The following is a 23,803-nucleotide window of genomic DNA, read 5'->3' as shown; positions in this document are numbered from 1 at the left end:
CCCGGGAGCGGGAGAGAGAGAGAGAGAGAGAGGGCGGGATATTCCCGGGAGCGGGAGAGAGAGATATGGGGATATTCCCGGGAACGGAGTGAGAGAGACGGGGTATTCCCGGGAGCGGGAGAGAGAGAGACGGGGATATTCCTGGGAGAGAGAGAGAGACGGGGATATTCCCGGGATCGGAAGAGAGACGGGGATATTCCCGAGAGCAGGAGATAGAGAGAGAGATGGGGTATTCTGGAAGCGGGAGAGAGAAAGAGAGACCGGAATTTTCCCAGGAACGGGAGAGTGAGAGAGAGATGGGGATATTCTCGGGAGCAGGAGAGAGAGAGAGATGGGAATATTCCTGGGAGCGGGAGAGAGAGAGAGATGGTGATATTCCCGCGAGAGAGAGAGACGGGGATATTCCCGGGAGCGGGAGAGAGGGTGGGACGGACATATTCCTGGGAGCGGGAGAGAGAGAGAGAAAGAGAGAGGTGGGGACATACACGGGAACTGGAGAGAGAGAGAGATGGGGATATTCCCGGGAGCGGGAGAGGGAGAGCGAGACGGGGCTCTTCCCGAGAGCGGGAGAGAGAGGGTCAGGGATATTCCCGGGAGCGGGAGAGAGAGAGAGACGGGGTTATTCCCGGGAGCGGGAGAGAGAGAGAGAGAGAGGCAGGGATATTCCAGGGAGCGGGAGAGAGAGAGAGATGGGTTATTCCCGGGAGCGGAGAGAGAGAGACGCGGGTATTCCCGGGAGCAGGAGAGAGAGAGATGTGGATATTCCCGGGAGTGGGAGAGAGAGAGATGGGGATATTCCCGTGAGCGGGAGAGACGGGGGAATTCCCGAGAGCGGGAGAGAGAGAGAGAACGAGAGGCGGGGATATTCTCGGAGCGGGCGAGAGAGAGATGGGGATATTCCCGGGAATGGGAGAGAGAGAGAGATGGGGATATTCTCGGGAGCGGAAGAGAGAGGGATGGGTATATTCCCGGGAGCAGGAGAGACAGAGAGAGTTGGTGATATTCCCCGGAGAGAGAGAGAGAGAGAGAGAGACGGGGATATTCCCGAGAGCGGGAGAGAGAGTGGGACGGGGATATTCCTGGGAGCGGGAGGGAGAGAGAGAGGCGGGGAAATTCCCGGGAGCAGGTGAGAGCGATAGAGAGACGGGTATATTCCCGGGAGCGGGAGAGAGAAGGACAGGGAAATTCCCGGGAACGGGAGAGAGAGCGAGAGAGAGAGAGAGGGATGGGGTTATTCCCGGGAGTGGGAGAGAGAGAGGGACGTGGATATTCCCGGTGCGGGAGAGTGTGAGAGAGACGGGGATATTCCCGCGAGCGGGAGAGAGACGGGGATATTCCCGGGAGCGGGAGAGGGAGAGAGACGGGTATATTCCCAGGAGCGGGAAAGAGAGAGTGAGAGCGAGGCGGGGATATTCACGGGAGCGGGAGAGAGAGCGAGGGACGGGGATATTCCTGGAAGCGGGAGAGAGAGAGAGAAAGAGAGGCGGGGATATTCCCGGGAGCGGGTGAGAGAGAGACAGATTATTCCCGGGTGCGGGAGAGAGAGAGAGCGAGACGGGGATATTCCCGGGAGCGGGAGAGAGAGGGACAGGGATATTCCCGGGAGCGGGAGAGAGAGAGAGAGAGAGAGAGGGATGGGGATATTCCCGGGAGCGGGAGAGTGAGGGATGGGGATATTCCCGGGAGCGGGAGAGAGAGTGCGAGATGGGGATATTCCCGGGAGCTGGAGAGCGAGTGCGAGATGGGGATTTCCCAAGGAGTGGGAGAGAGAGAGGGATGGGGATATTCCCAGTGCGGGAGAGACAGAGAGGGACGGGGATATTCACGGGCGCGGGAGAGAGAGAGAGAGACGGGTATGTTCCCGGGCACGGCAGAGAGAGAGAGAGTGAGACGGGGATATTCCCGGGAGCGGGAGAGAGAGGGACAGGGATATTCCCGTGAGCGGGAGTGAGAGAGAGAGAGAGAAAGAGAGGGACGGGGATATTCCCCGTGCGGGAGAGAGAGAGGGGGCGGGGATATTCCCGGGCACGGGAGAGTGAATGAGAGACGGGGATAATCTCGGGAGCGGGAGACAGAGAGAGAGGGAGAGAAAGAGACGGGGATATTCCCGGGAGCGGGAGAGAGAGAGAGAGAGGGGAATATTCCCGGGTGAGGGAGAGAGAGAGACAGAGAGGGACGGGGATATTCCCGGGAGCGGGAGAGAGAGAGAGATGGACGGGTATATTCCCAGGTTTGGGAGCGAGAGAGAGAGACGGGAATATTCCCCATGCGGGAGAGAGACAGAGGGACGGTGATATTCCTGGGCGCGTGAGGGAGAGAGAGAGAGAGACCGGGATGTTCCCGGGAGTGGGAGACGGAGAGAGAGACGGGGATATTCCCGAGAGCGGGAGAGAGAGAGAGAGAGAGTCACGGGGATATTCCCAGGAGCGGGATAGAGGGAGAGAGACGGGGATATTCCCGGGTGTGAGAGAGAGAGAGAGAGGGACGGGGATATTCCCGGGAGCGGGAGAGAGAGAGAGAGACGGGGATATTTCCGGGAGCGGGAGAGAGAGAGAGAGCCGGGGATATTCCTAGGAGCAGGAGAGAGAGAGAGAGACTATGATATTCCCGGGAGCGGGAGCGAGAGAGAGAGAGAGAGGCGGGGATATTCCCGGGAGCGGGAGAGAGAGAGAGGGACGGGGATATTCCTGGGAGCTGGAGAGGGAGTGAGAGAGAGATGCGGGGTTATTCCCGGGAGCGGGTGAGAGAGAGAGAGAGAGAGAGACGGGGATATTCCCGTGAGCGGGAGAGAGAGAGCGAGACGGGGATATTCCCGGGAGCGGGAGAGAGAGAGGGACGGGGATATTCCCGGTGCGGGAGAGAGAGAGGGTGATGGGGATATTCCCGGGAGCGGGAGTGAGAGTGCGAGATGGGGATATTCCCAGGAGCGGGAGAGAGAGCGGGACGGGGATATTCCCGGTGTGGGAGAGAGAAAGAGGGACGGGGATATTACCGGGCGCGGGAGAGAGAGAGACAGGGATGTTCCCGGGAGCGGGAGACAGAGACAGACGGGGTAATTCCCGGGAGCGGGAGAGAGAGAGAGAGAGAGAGAGAGGCGGGGACATACACGGGAACTGGAGAGAGAGAGAGATGGGGATATTCCCGGGAGCGGGAGAGGGAGAGAGGGACGGGGATTTTCCTGGGAGCAGGAGAAAGAGAGCGAGACGGTACTATTCCCGGGAGCGGGAGAGAGAGGGACAGGGATATTCCCGCGAGAGAGAGAGAGAGAGGGATGGGGTTATTCCCGGGAGCGGGAGAGAGATTGAGAGGTAGGAATATTCCCAGGAGCGGGAGAGTGAGAGGGACGGGGATATTCCCGGTGCGGGAGAGAGAGAGAGAGAGACGGGGATATTCTCGGGAGCGGGAGAGAGAGAGAGAGACGGGGTTATTCCCGGGAGCGAGAGAGAGAGAGAGAGGCAGGGATATTCCAGGGAGCGGGAGAGAGAGAGAGAGATGGGTCATTCCCGGGAGCGGAGAGAGAGAGATGCGGGTATTCCCGGGAGCAGGAGAGAGAGAGATGTGGATATTCCCGGGAGTGGGAGAGAGAGAGATGGGGAAATCCCGGGAGCGGGAGAGACGGAGGAATTCCCGGGAGCGGGAGAGAGAGAGAGAGCGAGAGACGGGGATATTCTCGGAGCGGGAGAGAGAGAGAGAGATGGGGATATTCCCGGGAATGGGAGAGAGAGAGAGATGGGTATATTCTCGGGAGCGGGAGAGAGAGAGATGGGTATATTCCCGGGAGCGGGAGTGACAGAGAAAGATGGTGATATTCCCGGGAGCGGGAGAGAGAGTGGGATGGGGATATTCCTGGGAGCGGGAGGGAGAGAGAGAGGCGGGGATATTCCCGGGAGCAGGTGAGAGAGATAGAGAGACGGGGTTATTCCCGGGAGCGGGAGAGAGAGAGCGAGACGGGGATATTCCCGGGAGCGGGAGAGAGAGGGACAGGGAAATTCCCGGGAACGGGAGAGAGAGCGAGAGAGAGAGAGAGGGATGGGGTTATTCGCGGGAGAGCGAGTGAGAGATAGGGATATTCCCAGGAGCGGCAGAGAGAGAGGGACATGGATATTCCCGGTGCGGGAGAGAGTGAGAGAGACGGGGATATTCCCGCGAGCGGGAGAGAGACGGGGGAATTCCCGGGAGCGGGAGAGAGAGAGAGAACGAGAGACGGGGATATTCTCGGAGCGGGAGAGAGAGAGAGAGATGGGAATATACCCGGGAATGGGAGAGAGAGAGAGACGGGGATATTCTCGGGAGCGGAAGAGAGAGAGATGGGTATATTCCCGGGAGCAGGAGAGACAGAGAGAGTTGGTGATATTCCCGGGAGAGAGAGAGAGAGAGAGACGGGGATATTCCCGGGAGCGGGAGAGAGAGTGGGACGGGAATATTCCTGGGAGCGGGAGGGAGAGAGAGAGGCGGGGATATTCCCGGGAGCAGGTGAGAGCGATAGAGAGACGGGTATATTCCCGGGAGCGGGAGAGAGAGAGCGAGACGGGGATATTCCCGGGAGCGTGAGAGAGAGGGACAGGGAAATTCCCGGGAACGGGAGAGAGAGCGAGAGAGAGAGAGAGGGATGGGGTTATTCCCGGGAGCGGGAGAGAGAGAGGGACGTGGATATTCCCGGTGCGGGAGAGTGTGAGAGAGACGGGGATATTCCCGCGAGCGGGAGAGAGACGGGGATGATCCCGGGAGCGGGAGAGGGAGAGAGACGGGTATATTCCCAGGAGCGGAAGAGAGAGAGCGAGAGCGAGGCGGGGATATTCACGGGAGCGGGAGAGAGAGAGATGGGGATATTCCCGGGAGCGGGAGAGAGAGAGAGGGACGGGGATATTCCTGGGAGCGGGAGAGAGAGAGAGAGAGAGAGGCGGGGATATTCCCGGGAGCGGGTGAGAGAGAGACAGATTATTCCCGGGTGCGGGAGAGAGAGAGCGCGAGACGGGGATATTCCCGGGAGCGGGAGAGCGAGAGAGAGAGAGAGGGATGGGGATATTCCCGGGAGCGGGAGAGAGAGGGATGGGGATATTCCCAGGAGCGGGAGAGAGAGTGCGAGATGGGGATATTCCCGGGAGCTGGAGAGCGAGTGCGAGATGGGGATTTCCCAAGGAGTGGGAGAGAGAGAGGGATGGGGATATTCCCAGTGCGGGAGAGACAGAGAGGGACGGGGATATTCCCGGGCGCGGGAGAGAGAGCGAGATAGACGGGTATGTTCCCGGGAACGGGAGAGAGAGAGAGAGACGGGGATATTCCCGTGAGCGGGAGAGAGAGAGAGAGAAAGGGAGGGACGGGGATATTCCCGGTGCGGGAGAGAGAGAGGGGGCGGGGATATTCCCTGGCACGGGAGAGTGAGAGAGAGACGGGGATGTTCCCGGGAGCGGGAGACAGAGAGAGAGACGGGGATATTCTCGGGAGCGGGAGACAGAGAGAAAGAGACGGGTATATTCCCGGGAGCGGGAGAGAGAGAGCGAGACGGGGATATTCCCGGGAGCGTGAGAGAGAGGGACAGGGAAATTCCCGGGAACGGGAGAGAGAGCGAGAGAGAGAGAGGGATAGAGTTATTCCCGTGAGCGGGAGAGAGAGAGGGGCGTGGATATTCCCGGTGCGGGAGAGTGTGAGAGAGACGGGGATATTCCCGCGAGCGGGAGAGAGACGGGGATGTTCCCGGGAGCGGGAGAGGGAGAGAGAGAGCGAGGCGGGGATATTCACGGGAGCGGGAGAGAGAGAGATGGGGATATTCCCGGGAGCGGGAGAGAGAGAGAGGGACGGGGATATTCCTGGGAGCGGGAGAGAGAGAGAGAGAGAGAGGCGGGGATATTCCCGGGAGCGGGTGAGAGAGAGACAGATTATTCCCGGGTGCGGGAGAGAGAGAGCGCGAGACGGGGATATTCCCGGGAGCGGGAGAGAGAGGTACAGGGATATTCCCGGGAGCGGGAGAGAGAGAGAGAGAGAGAGGGATGGGGATATTCCCGGGAGCGGCAGAGAGAGGGATGGGGATATTCCCGGGAGCGGGAGAGAGAGTGCGAGATGGGGATATTCCCGGGAGCTGGAGAGCGAGTGCGAGATGGGGATTTCCCAAGGAGTGGGAGAGAGAGGGGGATGGGGATATTCCCAGTGCGGGAGAGACAGAGAGGGACGGGGATATTCCCGGGCGCGGGAGAGAGAGAGAGAGACGGGTATGTTCCCGGGAACGGGAGAGAGAGAGAGAGAGAGACCGGGATATTCCCGTGAGCGAGAGAGAGAGAGAGAGAGAGAAAGAGAGGGACGGGGATATTCCCGGTGCGGGAGAGAGAGAGGGGGCGGGGATATTCCCGGGCACGGGAGAGTGAGAGAGAGACGGGGATGTTCCCGGGAGCGGGAGAAAGAGAGAGAGACGGGGATATTCTCGGGAGCGGGAGACAGAGAGAAAGAGACGGGGATATTCCCGGGAGCGGGAGAGAGAGAGAGAGGGGGGAATATTCCCGTGTGAGGGAGAGAGAGAGACAGAGAGGGACGGGGATATTCCCGGGAGCGGGAGAGAGAGAGATGGACGGGTATATTCCCAGGTTTGGGAGCGAGAGAGAGAGACGGGAATATTCCCCATGCGGGAGAGAGACAGAGGGACGGTGATATTCCTGGCCGCGGGAGGGAGAGAGAGAGAGAGACCAGGATGTTCCCGGGAGCGGGAGACGGAGAGAGAGACGGGGATATTCCCGAGAGCGGGAGAGAGAGTCACGGGGATATTCCCAGGAGCGGGATAGAGGGAGAGAGACGGGGATATTCCCGGGTGTGAGAGAGAGAGAGAGAGGGACGGGGATATTCCCGGGAGCGGGAGAGAGAGAGAGAGACGTGGATATTCCCGGGAGCGGGAGAGAGAGAGAGAGCCGGGGATATTCCCGGGAGCAGGAGAGAGAGAGAGAGACTATGATATTCCCGGGAGCGGGAGCGAGAGAGAGAGAGAGAGAGGCGGGGATATTCCCGGGAGCGGGAGAGAGAGAGAGGGACGGGGATATTCCTGGGAGCTGGAGAGGGAGAGAGAGAGAGATGCGGGGTTATTCCCGGGAGCGGGTGAGAGAGAGAGAGAGAGACGGGGATATTCCCGTGAGCGGGAGAGAGAGAGCGAGATGGGGATATTCCCGGGAGCGGGAGAGATAGGGACAGGGATATTCCTGGGACCGGGAGAGAGAGAGATAGAGAGAGAGAGAGGGAGGGATGGGTATATTCCCGGGAGTGGGAGAGTGAGTGAGAGATGGGGATATTCACAGGAGCGGGAGAGAGAGAGGGACGGGGATATTCCCGGTGCGGGAGAGAGAGAGGGTGATGGGGATATTCCCGGGAGCGGGAGTGAGAGTGCGAGATGGGGATATTCCCAGGAGCGGGAGAGAGAGCGGGACGGGGATATTCCCGGTGTGGGAGAGAGAAAGAGGGACGGGGATATTACCGGGCGCAGGAGAGAGAGAGACAGGGATGTTCCCGGGAGCGGGAGACAGAGACAGACGGGTTAATTCCCGGGAGCGGGAGAGAGAGAGAGAGAGAGAGGCGGGGACATACACGGGAACTGGAGAGATAAAGAGAGTTGGGATATTCCCGGGAGCGGGAGAGGGAGAGAGGGACGGGGATATTCCTGGGAGCAGGAGAAAGAGAGCGAGGCGGTACTATTCCCGGGAGCGGGAGAGAGAGGGACAGGGATATTCCCGCGAGAGAGAGAGAGAGAGGGATGGGGTTATTCCCGGGAGCGGGAGAGAGATTGAGAGGTAGGAATATTCCCAGGAGCGGGAGAGTGAGAGGGACGGGGATATTCCCGGTGCGGGAGAGAGAGAGAGAGAGACGGGGATATTCTCGGGAGCGGGAGAGAGAGAGAGTTGGGGATATTCCCGGGAGCGGGAGAGAGAGAGAGACGGGGTTATTCCCGGGAGCGAGAGAGAGAGAGAGAGGCAGGGATATTCCAGGGAGCGGGAGAGAGAGATGGGTCATTCCCGGGAGCGGAGAGAGAGAGATGCGGGTATTCCCGGGAGCAGGAGAGAGAGAGATGTGGATATTCCCGGGAATGGGAGAGTGAGAGAGATGGGGCTATTCTCGGGAGCGGGAGAGAGAGAGATGGGTATATTCCCGGGAGCGGGAGTGACAGAGAAAGATGGTGATATTCCCGGGAGCGGGAGAGAGAGTGGGATGGGGATATTCCTGGGAGCGGGAGGGAGAGAGAGAGGCGGGGATATTCCCGGGAGCAGGTGAGAGAGATAGAGAGACGGGGTTATTCCCGGGAGCGGGAGAGAGAGAGCGAGACGGGGATATTCCCGGGAGCGGGAGAGAGAGGGACAGGGAAATTCCCGGGAACGGGAGAGAGAGCGAGAGAGAGAGAGGGATGGGGTTATTCGCGGGAGAGAGAGTGAGAGATAGGGATATTCCCAGGAGCGGCAGAGAGAGAGGGACATGGATATTCCCGGTGCGGGAGAGAGTGAGAGAGACGGGGATATTCCCGCGAGCGGGAGAGAGACGGGGGAATTCCCGGGAGCGGGAGAGAGAGAGAGAACGAGAGACGGGGATATTCTCGGAGCGGGAGAGAGAGAGAGAGATGGGGATATACCCGGGAATGGGAGAGAGAGAGAGATGGGGATATTCTCGGGAGCGGAATAGAGAGAGATGGGTATATTCCCGGGAGCAGGAGAGACAGAGAGAGTTGGTGATATTCCCGGGAGAGAGAGAGAGAGAGAGACGGGGATATTCCCGGGAGCGGGAGAGAGAGTGGGACGGGGATATTCCTGGGAGCGGGAGTTAGAGAGAGAGGCGGGGATATTCCCGGGAGCAGGTGAGAGCGATAGAGAGACGGGTATATTCCCGGGAGCGGGAGAGAGAGAGCGAGACGGGGATATTCCCGGGAGCGTGAGAGAGAGGGACAGGGAAATTCCCGGGAACGGGAGAGAGAGCGAGAGAGAGAGAGAGGGATGGGGTTATTCCCGGGAGCGGGAGAGAGAGAGGGACGTGGATATTCCCAGTGCGGGAGAGTGTGAGAGAGACGGGGATATTCTCGCGAGCGGGAGAGAGACGGGGTGTTCCCGGGAGCGGGAGAGGGAGAGAGACGGGTATATTCCCAGGAGCGGGAGAGAGAGAGCGAGAGCGAGGCGGGGATATTCACGGGAGCGGGAGAGAGAGAGATGGGGATATTCCCGGGAGCGGGAGAGAGAGAGAGGGACGGGGATATTCCTGGGAGCGGGAGAGAGAGAGAGAGAGAGGCGGGGATATTCCCGGGAGCGGGTGAGAGAGAGACAGATTATTCCCGGGTGCGGGAGAGAGAGAGCGCGAGACGGGATATTCCCGGGAGCGGGAGAGGGAGAGAGAGAGAGAGGGATGGGGATATTCCCGGGAGCGGGAGAGAGAGGGATGGGGATATTCCCGGGAGCGGGAGAGAGAGTACGAGATGGGGATATTCCCGGGAGCTGGAGAGCGAGTGCGAGATGGGGATTTCCCAAAGAGTGGGAGAGAGAGAGGGATGGGGATATTCCCAGTGCGGGAGAGACAGAGACGGACGGGGATATTCCCGGGCGCGGAAGAGAGAGAGAGATAGACGGGTATGTTCCCGGGAACGGGAGAGAGAGAGAGAGAGAGACGGGGATATTCCCGTGAGCGGGAGAGAGAGAGAGAGAAAGAGAGGGACGGGGATATTCCCGGTGCGGGAGAGAGAGAGGGGGCGGGGATATTCCCGGGCACGGGAGAGTGAGAGAGAGACGGGGATGTTCCCGGGAGCGGGAGACAGAGAGAGAGACGGGGATATTCTCGGGAGCGGGAGACAGAGAGAAAGAGACGGGTATATTCCCGGGAGCGGGAGAGAGAGAGCGAGACGGGGATATTCCCGGGAGCGTGAGAGAGAGGGACAGGGAAATTCCCGGGAACGGGAGAGAGAGCGAGAGAGAGAGAGAGGGATAGGGTTATTCCCGGTAGCGGGAGAGAGAGAGGGACGTGGATATTCCCGGTGCGGGAGAGTGTGAGAGAGACGGGGATATTCCCGCGAGCGGGAGAGAGACGGGGATGTTCCCGGGAGCGGGAGAGGGAGAGAGAGAGCGAGGCGGGGATATTCACGGGAGCGGGAGAGAGAGAGATGGGGATATTCCCGGGAGCGGGAGAGAGAGAGAGGGACGGGGATATTCCTGGGAGCGGGAGAGAGAGTGAGAGGCGGGGATATTCCCGGGAGCGGGTGAGAGAGAGACAGGTTATTCCCGGGTGCGGGAGAGAGAGAGCGCGAGACGGGGATATTCCCGGGAGCGGGAGAGAGAGGGACAGGGATATTCCCGGGAGCGGGAGAGAGAGAGAGAGAGAGAGGGATGGGGATATTCCCGGGAGCGGGAGAGAGAGGGATGGGGATATTCCCGGGAGCGGGAGAGAGAGTGCGAGATGGGGATATTCCCGGGAGCTGGAGAGCGAGTGCGAGATGGGGATTTCCCAAGGAGTGGGAGAGAGAGAGGGATGGGGATATTCCCAGTGCGGGAGAGACAGAGAGGGACGGGGATATTCCCGGGCGCGGGAGAGAGAGAGAGAGAGAGACGGGTATGTTCCCGGGAACGGGGGAGAGAGAGAGAGAGAGACCGGGATATTCCCGTGAGCGGGAGAGAGAGAGAGAGAGAGAAAGAGAGGGACGGGGATATTCCCGGTGCGGGAGAGAGAGAGGGGGCGGGGATATTCCCGGGCACGGGAGAGTGAGAGAGAGACGGGGATGTTCCCGGGAGCGGGAGACAGAGAGAGAGACGGGGATATTCTCGGGAGAGGGAGACAGAGAGAAAGAGACGGGATTATTCCCGGGAACGGGAGAGAGAGAGAGAGAGGGGAATATTCCCGGGTGAGGGAGTGAGAGAGACAGAGAGGGACGGGGATATTCCCGGGAGCGGGAGAGAGAGAGAGATGGACGGGTATATTCCCAGGTTTGGGAGCGAGAGAGAGAGACGGGAATATTCCCCGTGCGGGAGAGAGAGAGAGGGACGGTGATATTCCTGGCCGCGGGAGGGAGAGAGAGAGAGAGACCGGGATGTTCCCGGGAGCGGGAGACGGAGAGAGAGACGGGGATATTCCTGAGAGCGGGAGAGAGAGAGAGAGAGAGACACGGGGATATTCCCAGGAGCGGGATAGAGGGAGAGAGAGACGGGGATATTCCCGGGAGCGGGAGAGAGAGAGAGAGAGACGGGGATATTCCCGGGAGCGGGAGAGAGAGAGAGAGCCGGGGATATTCCCGGGAGCGGGAGAGAGAGAGAGAGACGATGATATTCCCGGGAGCGGGAGCGAGAGAGAGATAGAGAGACGGGGATATTCACGGGAGCGGGAGAGAAAGAGAGAGATGGGGATATTCCCGGGAGCGGGAGAGAGCGAGAGGGACGGGGATATTCCTGGGAGCTGGAGAGGGAGAGAGAGAGAGATCCGGGGATATTCCCGGGAGCGGGAGAGATAGGGACAGGGATATTCCTGGGAGCGGGAGAGAGAGAGATAGAGAGAGAGAGAGGGAGGGATGGGGATATTCCCGGGAGCGGGAGAGTGAGTGAGAGATGGGGATATTCACAGGAGCGGGAGAGAGAGAGGGACGGGGATATTCCCGGTGCGGGAGAGAGAGAGGGTGATGGGGATATTCCCGGGAGCGGGAGTGAGAGCGGGACGGGGATATTGCCGATGTGGGAGAGAGAAAGAGGGACGGGGATATTCCCGGGCGCGGGAGAGAGAGAGACAGGGATGTTCCCGGGAGCGGGAGACAGAGAGAGACGGGGTAATTCCCGGGAACTGGAGAGAGAGAGAGAGATGGGGATATTCCCGGAAGCGGGAGAAAGAGAGCGAGACGGGGCTAATCCCGGGAGTGGGAGAGTGAGGGACAGGGATATTCCCGGGAGAGAGAGAGAGAGAGAGGGATGGGGTTATTCCCGGGAGCGGGAGAGACGGTGGAATTCCCGGGAGCGGGAGAGAGAGAGAGAGCGAGAGACGGGGATATTCTCGGAGCGGGAGAGAGAGAGAGAGATGGGGATATTCCCGGGAATGGGAGAGAGAGAGAGATGGGGATATTCCCGGGAATGGGAGAGAGAGAGAGATGGTGATATTCCCAGGTGCGGGAGAGAGAGTGGGACGGGGATATTCCTGGGAGCGGGAGGGAGAGAGAGAGGCGGGGATATTCCCCGGAGCAGGTGAGAGAGAGAGCGAGACGGGGATATTCCCGGGAGCGGGAGAGAGAGGGACAGGGAAATTCCCGGGAACGGGAGAGAGAGCGAGAGAGAGAGAGAGGGATGGGGTTATTCCCGGGAGCGGGAGAGAGAGTGAGAGATAGGGATATTCCCAGGAGCGGCAGAGAGAGAGGGACATGGATATTCCCGGTGCGGGAGAGAGTGAGAGAGACAGGGATATTCCCGCGAGCGGGAGAGAGACGGGGATATTCCCGGGAGCGGGAGAGGGAGAGAGAGAGCGAGGCGGGGATATTCACGGGAGCGGGAGAGAGAGAGATGGGGATATTCCTGGGAGCGGGAGAGAGAGAGAGGGACGGGGATATTCCTGGGAGCAGGAGAGAGTGAGAGGCGGGGATATTCCAGGTAGCGGGTGAGAGAGAGGCAGAATATTCCCGGGTGCGGGAGAGAGAGAGCGCGAGACGGGGTTATTCGCAGGAGCGGGAGAGAGAGGGACAGGGATATTCCCGGGAGCGGGAGAGAGAGAGAGAGAGAGGGATGGGGATATTCCCGGGAGCGGGAGAGAGAGGGATGGGGATATTCCCGGGAGCGGGAGAGAGAGTGCGAGATGGGGATTTCCCAAGGAGTGGGAGAGAGAGAGGGATGGGGATATTCCCGGTGCGGGAGAGAGAGAGAGGGGCGGGGATATTCCCGGGAACGGGAGAGTGAGAGAGAGACGGGGATGTTCCCGGGAGCGGGAGACAGACAGAGAGACGGGGATAATCTCGGGAGCGGGAGAGAGAGAGAGAGAGAGACGCGGACATTCCCGGGAGCGGGAGAGAGGGGAATATTCCCGGGTGAGGGATAGAGAGAGACAAAGAGGGACGGGGATATTCTCGGGAGCGGGAGAAAGAGAGAGATGCACGGGTACATTCCCAGGTTTGGGAGGGAGAGAGAGAGACGGGAATATTCCCCGTGCGGGATAGAGAGAGAGGGACGGTGATATTCCTGGCCGCGGGAGGGAGAGAGAGAGAGAGACCGGGATGTTCCCGGGAGCGGGAGACGGAGAGAGAGACGGGGATATTCCCGAGAGCGGGAGAGAGAGAGAGAGAGACGGGGATATTCCCGGGAGCGGGAGAGAGAGAGAGACGGGGATATTCCCGGGAGCGGGAGAGAGAGAGAGAGAGACGGGGATATTCACGGGAGCGGGAGAGAAAGAGAGAGATGGGGATATTCCCGGGAGCGGGAGAGAGAGAGAGGGACGGGGATATTCCCGGGAGCGGGTGAGAGAGCGAGAGAGAGACGGGGATATTCCCGTGAGCGGGAGAGAGAGAGCGAGACGGGGATATTCCCGGGAGTGGGAGAGATAGGGACAGGGATATTCTTGGGAGCGGGAGAGAGAGAGACAGAGAGAGAGAGAGGGAGGAATGGGGATATTCCCGGGAGCGGGAGAGTGAGTGAGAGATGGGGATATTCCCAGGAGCGGGAGAGAGAGAGGGACGGGGATATTCCCGGAGCGGGAGAGAGAGAGGGACGCGGATATTCCGGGTGCGGGAGAGAGAAAGAGGGACGGGGATATTCCCGGGCGCGGGAGAGAGAGAGACGGGGATGTTCCCGGGAGCGGGAGACAGAGAGAGAGACAGGGATAATCCCGGGATTGGGAGAGAGAGAGAGAGAGAGAGAGAAACGGGGATATTCCCGGGAGCGGGAGAGAGAGAGAGAGAGACGGGGATATTCCCGGGTGAGGGAGAGAGAGAGAGAGAGAGGGACGGGGATATTCCCGGGAGCGGGAGAGAGAGAGAGAGAGAGAGAGATGTGTATATTCCCAGGAGCGGGAGGGAGAGAGAGAGACGGGGATATTCCCACGAGCGGGAGAGAGACGGGGATATTCCCGGGCGCGGGAGAGATAGAGAGAGAGAGGGACGGGGATATTCCCGGGAGCGGGAGAGAGAGAGAGAGAGAGAGATGTGTATATTCCCAGGAGCGGGAGAGAGAGAGAGAGACGGGGATATTCCCACGAGCGGGAGAGAGACGGGGATATTCCCGGGCGCGGGAGAGATAGAGAGAGACGGGGATATTCCCAGGAGCGGGAGAGAGAGAGAGAGACGGGGATATTCCCGGGGCGGGAGAGAGAGAGAGATGGGGATATTCCCGGGAGCGGGAGGGAGAGAGAGAGACGGGGATATTCCCGGGAGCAGGATAGAGAGAGAGAGAAACGGGGATAAACATTGTTCAACTAATTAAACATAAATAAATTAATTCCATAAACCTAGTTTAGAGGGGTATCTAAGCCAGAGAATGGTGAATACTGTATTTAGCATTCACATTTAGAGTAGAATATAATACCAGGTAACATATTGTTAACAATAACTTTTGTGTTAATTCAATAAGTATTTATTTTTAATTTACTAATTAATTGACGCAATGTCAGTTAGAGGGGTGCAGTGCTCTGACTGTGAGATGTGGCAGGTCCGGGAGGCTTCTCGCGTCCCGGATGGCTTCATCTGCAGAAAGTGCACCCAACTGGAGCTCCTCACAGACCGCATGGTTCGGTTTGAGCAGCAATTGGATGCACTTAGGAGCATGCAGGTGGCGGAAAGTGTCATAGATAGGCGTTATAGAGACGTGGTCACACCCAAGGTGCAGGCAGAGAAATGGGTGACCACCAGAAAGGGCAGGCAGTCAGTGCAGGAATCCCCTGTAGTTGTCCCCCTCTCGAACAGGTATACCCCTTTGGATACTGTCGGGGGGGATAGCCTATCAGGGGAAAACAGCAGCAGCCAGAGCAGTTCAGAAGGGAGGGTCAAAGCGCAGAAGAGCAATAGTCATAGTGGACTCGATAGTCAGGGGCACAGATAGGGGCTTCTGTGGACGTGAAAGAGACTCCAGGATGGTATGTTGCCTCCCTGGTGCCAGGGTCCAGGATGCCTCAGAATGGGTAGCGGGCATCCTGAAGGGGGAGGGCAAACAGGCAGAGGTCGTTGTACATATTGGTACTAACGACATAGGCAGGAAGGGGCATGGGGTCCTGCAGTAGGAGTTCAGGGAGTTAGGCAGAAAGTTAAAAGAGAAGGGTTGTAATCTCGGGATTACTCCCTGTGCCACGTGTCAGTGAGGCTAGAAATAGGAAGATAGAGCAGCTAAACACGTGGCTAAACAGCTGGTGTAGGAGGGAGGGTTTCCGTTATCTGGACCACTGGGAGCTCTTCCGGTGCAGGTGTGACCTGTATAAGAAGGACGGGTTGCATCTAAACTGGAGAGGCATAAATATCCCGGCCGTGAGGTTTGTTAGTGTCACACGGGAGGGTTTAAACTAGTATGGCAGGGGGGTGGGTACCGGAGCAATAGGTCAGAAGGTGACAAAATTGAGGGAGAATGAGGGAATAGGGCCAGTATGGCTCTGAGGAAGAGCAGACAGGGAGATGTTGTTGAAAACAGCGGGACTGGTGGCCTGAAGTGCATCTGTTTTAATGCAAGAAGTATAACAGGAGAGGCACATGAACTTAGAGCTTAGATTAGTCCTCGGAACTATGATGTTGTTGCCATTACAGAGACCTGGTTGAGGGAAGGGCAGGATTGGCAGCTAAATGTTCCAGGACAGCACGGTAGCATTGTGCACGGTATAATTGTGGATAGCACAATTGCTTCACAGCTCCAGGGTCCCAGGTTCGATTCCTGGCTTGGGTCACTGTCTGTGCGGAGTCTGCACGTCCTCCCTGTGTGTGCGTGGGTTTCCTCCGGGTGCTCCGGTTTCCTCCCACAGTCCAAAAATGTGCAGGTTAGGTGGATTGGCCATGATAAATTGCCCTTAGTGTTGGGTGGGGTTACTGGGTTATGGGGATAGGGTGGAGATGTTGACCTAGGGTAGGGTGCTCTTTCCAAGAGTCGGTGCAGATTCGATGGGCCAAATGGCCTCCTTCTGCACTGTAAATTCTCTGATAATCTATGATTTCGATGATTCAGGCAGTATAGAGGGGGATGTAAAAGGGGTGGCTGAGTTGCGCTACTGGTTAGGGAGAATATCACAGCTGTCGTACGGGAGGACACCAGAGGGCAGCGAGGATATATGGGTAGAGATGAGGAATAAGAAGGGTGCAGTCACAATGTTGGGGGTTTACTACAGGCCTCCCAACAGCCAGCGGGAGATAGAGGAGCAGATAGGTAGACAGATTTTAGAAAGGAGTAAAAGCAACAGGGTTGTGGTGATGGGCGACTTCTACTTCCCCAATATTGACTGGGACTCACTTAATTCTAGGGGCTTAGACGGGGCGGAGTTTGTAAGGAGCATCTAGGAGGGCCTCTAAAAACAATATGTAGATAGTCCAACTAGGGAAGGAGCTGTACTGGACCTTGTATTGGGGGATGAGCCTGGCCAGCTGGTAGAAGTTTCAGTAGGGGAGCATTTCAGGAACAGTGACCACAATTCAGTAAGTTTTAAAGTGCTGGTGGACAAGGATAAGAGTGGTCCTAGGGTGAATGTGCTAAATTGGGGGAAGGCTAATTATAACAATATTAGGCGGGAACTGAAGAACCTAGATTGGGGGCGGATGTTTGAGGGTAAATCAACATCTGACATGTGGGAGACTTTCAAATGTCAGTTGAAAGGAATTCAGGACCGGCATGTCCCTGTGCAGAAGAAGGACAAATATGGGTAATTTCGGGAACCTTGGATAACGAGAGATATTGTAGGCCTCGTCAAAAAGAAAAAGGAGGCATTTGTCAGGGCTAGATGGCTGAGAACAGACGAAACATGTGTGGAATATAAGGAAAGTAGGAAGGAACTTAAGCAAGGAGTCCGGAGGGCTAAAAAGGGTCATGAAAAATGAAGTGAAAAAATGAAAATGAAAATCACTTATTGCCAGTAGGCTTCAAATGAAGTTACTGTGAAAAGCCCCTAGTCGCCACATTCCGGTGCCTGTTCAGGGAGGCTGGTATGGGAATTGAACCGTGCTGCTGGCCTGCCTTGATCTGCTTTCAAAGCCAGCGATTTAGCCCAGTGTGCTAAACTAGCCCCTCAATCACTGGCAAATAGGGTTAAGGAAAATCCCAAGGCTTTTTACACGTACATAAAAAGCAAGAGGGAGCCTGGAATTGGTTGGCCCACTGAAGGACAGGAGACGGAATTTATGTGTGGAGCCAGAGGAAATGGGCGAGGTACTAAATGAATACTTTGCATCAGTATTCACCAAAGAGCAGGAATTGGTGATGTTGAGTGTGGAGAAGGGTGTGGAGAAGCCTGGCTCACATGGAGATCCAAAAAGATGAAGTGTTGGGCGACTTGAAAAATATTAAGAAGGATAAATCCCCAGGGCCAGATGGGATCTACCCCAGAATATGGAAGGAGGCAAGAGAGAAAATTGCTGAGGCATGACAAAAATCTTTGGATCCTCACTGTCTTAGAACATAGAACTGTACAGCACAGTACAGGCCCTTCGGCCCACGATGTTGTGCCAAACTAGCCTGAAACTAAGGTCAAATCAACTTACTCCCAATCATTCTGGTGCACTCCAGATGCCTATCCAATAACCGTTTGAAAGTTCCTAAAGTGTCCGACTCCACCACCATAGCTGGGAGTGCGTTCCACGCCCCAACCACTCTCTGCGTAAAGAACCTACCTCTGACATCCCTCCTATATGTTCCACCATGAACCTTATAATTATGCCCCTTTGTAACAGCTACATCCACCCGAGGAAAAAGTCGCTGAACGTCCACTCTATCTATCCCTCTCATCATCTTATACACCTCAATTAAGTCATCTCTCATCCTCCTTCGCTCCAATGAGAAAAGCCCTAGCTCCCTCAACCTTTCCTCAAAAGACCTACCCTCCAATCCAGGCAGAATCCTGGTAAATCTCCTTTGCACCCTTTCCAATGCTTCCACATCCTTCCTATAATGAGGTGACCAGAACTGCACACAATACTCCAAATATGGTCTAACCAAGGTCTTGTACAGTTGCAGCATAACCCCACGGCTCTTAAACTCAATCCCCCTGTTAATAAATGCAAACACACTTTCTTCACGGCTCTATCCACTTGGGTGGCAACTTTCAGAGATCTATGGACATGAACTCCGAGATCTCTCTGCTCCTCCACATTCTTCAGAACCCTGCCATTAACCTTGCAATACCACCAAAATGAATCACCTCACACTTATCAGGGTTAAACTCCATCTGCCACTTTTCAGCCCAGCTCTGCATCCTATCAATGTCTCTCTGCAGCCTACAACAGCCCTCCACCTCATCCACTACTCCACCAATCTTGGTGTCATCAGCAAATTCCTTCAACTCCATCATCCAAGTCATTGATAAAAATCACAAATAGCAGAGGACCCAGCACTGATCCCTGTGGTACACCGCTGGTAACTGGGCTCCAGGATGAAAATTTACCATCTACCACCACCCTCTGTCTTCTAGGTGATAGCCAGTTACTGATCCAATCTAGCACTATTCCTGTCGACAGTGAGGACATAAAGATCAAAGCCAAAGGCTTTGCAATCTCATCCCTCGCCTCCCAAAGAATCCTAGGATATATCCCATCAGGCCCAGGGGACATATCTATCCTCAGGCTTCTCAAAATTTCTAACACATCTTTGTTCCGAATATCTACCTCCTCCAGCCTACCAGCCTGTATCGCACTATCCTCCTCAACAACATGGCCCATCTCCTTTGTGGACACTGAAGAAAAGTATTCATTTAGGCCTCTCCTATATCTTCAGACTCCATGCACATGTTCCCACTACTGTCCTTGACCGGCCCTAACTTCACCTTGGTCATTCTTTTATTCCTCACATAAGTGTAAAAAGCCTTGGGGTTTTCCTTGATCCTACCCGCCAAGGACTTCTCATGCCCCCTCCTAGCTCTCCTAAGCCCTTTCTTGAGCTCCTTCCTAGCTATCTAGTATCCCTCAAATACCCTAACTGAACCTTGTTTTCTCATCTTTGCATAAGCCCCCTTCTTCCTCTTGACAAGACATGCAACCTCCTTTATCATAGAATCATAGAATTTACAGTGCAGAAGGAGGCCATTCGGCCCATCGAGTCTGCACCGGCTCTTTTGAAAGAGCACCCTACCCAAGCCCACACCTCCCCCCTATCCCCATAACCCAGTAACCCCACCCAACACTCAGGGCAATTTTAGACACTAAGGGCAATTTAGCATGGCCAATCCACCTAACCTGCACATCTTTGGACTGTGGGAGGAAACCCTGTGGGAGGCCTCCTTCTGCACTGTAAATTCTATGATTCTATGATAAAGGAGGTTGCATGTCTTGTCAAGAGGAAGAAGGGGGCTTATGCACCCGGAGGAAACCCACGCAGACACGGGGAGAACGTGCAGACTCCGCACAGACAGTAACCCAAGCCAGGAATCGAACCTGGGACCCTGGAGCTGTGAAGCAATTGTGCTATCCACAATGCTACCCTCACTCCATGGTTCCCTCATTCGACCATTTTCTCCCTGCCTGACAGGGACATACCTATCAAGGACACGCAGCATTTGTTCCTTGAACAAGCTCCACATCTCAATTGTGCCTATCCCTGACAGTTCCTCTTTCCATCTTATGCTCCCCAATTCTTGCCTGATCGCATCATAATTACCCCTCCCCCAGTTATAAACCTTGCCCTGCCGTATGTTCCGATCCCTCTCCATTGCTTTCGTGAAAGTCACCGAATTGTGGTCACTATCTTCAAAGTGCTCTCCCACAACCAAATCAACACTTGGCCTGGTTCATTACCCAGTACCAAATCCAATGTGGCCCCGCCTCTTGTCGGCCTATCCACATATTGTGTGAGGAAACCCTCCTGCACACACTGTACAAAAACAGCCCCATCCAAACTATTCGAATTATAGTGGTTCCAATCAATATTTGGAAAGTTAAAGTCACCCATGACAACTACCCTGAGACTACCGCACCTATCCATAATCTGCATTGCAATCTTTTCCTCCACATCTCTGTTACTGTTTGGGGACCTATAGAAAACTCCTAACAAAGTGACTGCTCCTTTCCTAACCAGGGGCTGGTTTAGCACAGGGCTAAATCGCTGGCTTTTAAAGCAGACCAAGACAGGCCAGCAGCACGGTTCAATTCCCGTACCAGTCTTCCCGAACAGGCGCCGGAATGTGGCGACTAGGGGCTTTTCATAGTAACGTCATTGAAGCCTACTTGTGACATTATGCAATTGTTGTGTTGTTGGTGTGTTATTTCTAACTTCAGCCCACACTGCCTCCGTAGACAGATCCTCCTCAAACTGCCTTTCTGCAGCCATTATACTGTCCTTGATTAACAATACTACTCCATCACCTTCCCTATCACCTTCCTTACCACCTACCCTAAGAATAGCCAATTTTGTTCCTTTGTTTAAGAAGGGTAGCAAGGATAATCCAGGGAACTACAGGCTGATGAGTCTTACGTCAATGGTAGAGAAATTACTGGAGAGAATTCTTCGAGAAAGGATCTACTCCCATTTGGAAGCAAGTGGACGTATTAGCGAGAGGCAGCATGGTTTTGTGAAGGGAGGTCGTGTCTCACTAACTTGATAGAGTTTTTCGAGGAGGTCACAAAGAATGATGCAGGTAGGGCAGTGGATGTTGTCTATATGGACTTCAGTAAGGCCTTTGACAAGGTCCCTAATGGCAGACTGATACAAAAGGTGAAGTCACACGGGATCAGAGGTGAGCTGGCAAGATGGATACAGAACTGGCTAGGTCATAGAAGGCAGAGAGTAGCAATGGAAGGGTGCTTCTCTGATTGGAGGGCTGTGACTAGTGGTGTTCCGCAGGGATCAGTGCTGGGACCTTTGCTGAGAGATGGCAGATGGAGATTAATCTGGACAAATGTGAGGTAATGCATTTTGGAAAAATACAGGTTGGGAATATACAGTGAATGGAAGAACCCTCAAGACTATTCACAGTCAGAGAGATCTCGGTGTACAGATCCACAGGTCACTGAAAGTGGCAACACAGGTGGACAAGGTAGTCAAGAAGGCAGACGGCATGCTTGCCTTCATTGGCTGGGGCATTGAGTATAAAAATTGACAAGTCATATTGCAGCTGTATAGAACATTAGTTAGACCACACTTGGAGTGTAGTGTTCAATTCTGGTCGGCACATGCCTGGTATGTGGGGCATTAGCTCTGAGGAAAGGTTGAATAAACTCGGTTTGTTCTCACTGGAACAAAGGAGGTTGAGGGGAGACCTGATAGAGGTCTACAAAATTATGAGGGGCATAGACAGAGTGGATAGTCAGAGGCTTTTTCCCAGGGTAGAGGGATCAATTTCTAGGGGGGCATAGATTTAAGGTGCGAGGGGCAAGGTTTAGAGGAGATGTACGAGGCAAGTTTTTTTACACAGAGGGTAGTGGGTGCCTGGAACTCGTTACCGGAGGAGGTGGTGGAAGCAGGAACGATAGTGACATTTAAGGGGCATCTTGAGAAATACCTGAATAGGATGGGAATAGAGGGATACGGACCCAGGAAGTATAGAAGATTTTAGTTTAAACGGGCAGCATGGTCGGCGCAGGCTTGGAGGGCCGAAGGGCCTGTTCCTGTGCTGTACATTTCTTTGTTAGCACCTTGGAAAGTGGACATATCCCCTGAAAGAGACAAAATGGATCCCAGGCTGCTGAGGAAAACAAGGAAAGATGTAACAAAGACTCAAAGCATCTTCACCCATCGACTATGGCTATAGGTGTGGAGCTGGAGATCTGGAGGACTAATAACATTGATAAAAACAGGATGGAGAGAAAGTGTGACTAATTAGAAACCATTCCGCACAATGTCTGTGGTGGGTACATTCTGGGAAATAATTGTGTAAAATGATATAAATCATGGTTCAGAAAGAGGTAAATTAATCAAAGAGAGTCAGGACAGATTTGTTCAGGCTGAGTGAAGTTTGACTAATTTGATTACATTGAGGAAGTAACATGGAGGGTTAATGAGGGAAACTTCATGATGTAATCTACATGGGGTTCAGCAAGGGTTTGACAAGGTCCAACAAGACGGACAGGTCAGGATTTTGGAAGCTGATGAGATCCAGCCAAAGTGGTGAGCTGGATCCCAATTGGCTCACTGTCAGAGCAAAGGGTTCTGGGTAGTGTTGTTATTGAGATTGGAAGATTGTTTCCTGCGGCATTCCGTAGGGATCCAGACCGTTCCTCATGTTCTTGTGGTATATGCCAATGACATGGAATTGTGGACATGATTAAATGTCTGCAGGAGAGATGAACCTTGTTCCTGTGGTTTGAGAGTGAGGCGGAAAGCTGTAAACTGCAGCAAGATATCAATGGGCTGGTCAGGTGGGAGATATGTCAGCAACGGAACTCCATGTGAGGAAGTGTGAGGAAATGGGTATTGGAGGACAATCACTGGCAATGGCACCGACCACACAATGAGGGGAGGATATTGAGATATGTGGTGGAGCAGAGGGATCTCAGAGTTTATATCCACTGATTCCTGATGATAGCAGGACAGAGAAATAAGGTGCTGAAGATGGTGTTTAGGAGGCTTTCCCTTATTGGTCAAGGCCTTGAGTTGAAGAGGAAGGAGGTGTTTCTCTAATCGTATAAAAGAATTGTCAGACCAGAGCTCGCAGACTGTGTACAGTTCTGGTCACCACAGGGCAGGAAGAATGTGATCAGACTAGAGAACGTACAGAGATGATTAACGGGGATATTGGCATGAATGAGAAACTGTAATCAGGAGGAGAGATTGGATTTGCTGGAGTTGTTTATCTTTGAATAGAGGAGGCTGAGGGGAGATTTAATTGTGATGTCTAAAATGGGAAGGAATCTGGAGCGAGTGGATTGGGAAGAACCAGTTTCAATTGGCAGAGAGGTCAATAACCAGGAACAAAGATTGAAAATAATTGTTGGCAGATTGATGGGGGGATGAGGAGGAATCTTTTCACCCACAGGGCGGTGTGAACCGTCTGACAGAGCCAGAAGGGGGCGCTCTGCTTTTTCAAACAGCATGGATACAATGGATCGAATGGCCTCGTTCTGCACCCTGAATCTTTCCACGCTCACAAATATTTCCCCCCATCCCAGCAATGCCTTTCCTCTCTGTCTCAGTGCTACCTTCCTGGGAATCTCCCATTATTCCCCAGGTTTCACTCCGTAGAATCCACATCTTCCCTTTCCCAGGATTCACTCCCAGCCCCATTGCTCCGAATAATGATCCCAGTTTCTCTGAAGTTTCACTGATGAGTTTAATTGAGTTTCCCGTGGACTTACCCGTTGAATCTGTACCATCCAGTGAGAAGGTTGTTGTCACATTGAACACTAGAACAGTCAGTGTTAGCACAGTTTGTGCTCCTCCATGGCTGCTCCAGGACTGTGTGATTCTTACACGGGTCGGCAGACAGGAAATGGCAGCAATCTGTTGATTGTAAAGATAAAGTTTAGGAAATGTTCCACACTGACTCGTCTCTATTGAAACATTAAAAACCTCCCTTTCACCCACTGCTCTGCTATCAAATCCCTGAAATGAAAGCGGGAATCTCTGCTCCTTCCCGAGACCAGTCCCCGGAACCCCCCACCTTCACCCCCGACCCCCAGCTCCATCAAGCATCAGACTTTGGCCCAATTCACTAATTGGGAACAGAGTCCCATTGGGAGCGAGTTTAGCCGCATGTTTCCTGGCGCACGCAGTGCCGAGACACACAAGGATATACAACGTGA

General features: G+C 55.1%; 1 long non-coding RNA gene across 5 annotated transcripts in view; it reads right to left on the bottom strand.

Moving 5' to 3' along the window:
- Positions 1 to 23,362: 23,362 nt before the first annotated feature.
- LOC140406540 (uncharacterized) overlaps positions 23,363 to 23,803 on the bottom strand; it is a 93,181-nt gene continuing 92,740 nt past the window's right edge. For all 5 annotated transcript variants that reach the window (XR_011939200.1, XR_011939198.1, XR_011939196.1 and 2 more), the window contains exon 3: positions 23,363 to 23,501. This is a non-coding gene — a long non-coding RNA (uncharacterized lncRNA). The remainder of the gene's footprint in view (positions 23,502 to 23,803) is intronic.

The sequence above is a fragment of the Scyliorhinus torazame genome, unplaced genomic scaffold, assembly GCF_047496885.1.
Source record: "Scyliorhinus torazame isolate Kashiwa2021f unplaced genomic scaffold, sScyTor2.1 scaffold_596, whole genome shotgun sequence".
Lineage (NCBI taxonomy): Eukaryota > Metazoa > Chordata > Chondrichthyes > Carcharhiniformes > Scyliorhinidae > Scyliorhinus > Scyliorhinus torazame.
The sequence above is the reverse complement of the archived record's forward strand: the minus strand, read 5'-3'. Positions and strand labels throughout refer to the sequence as shown.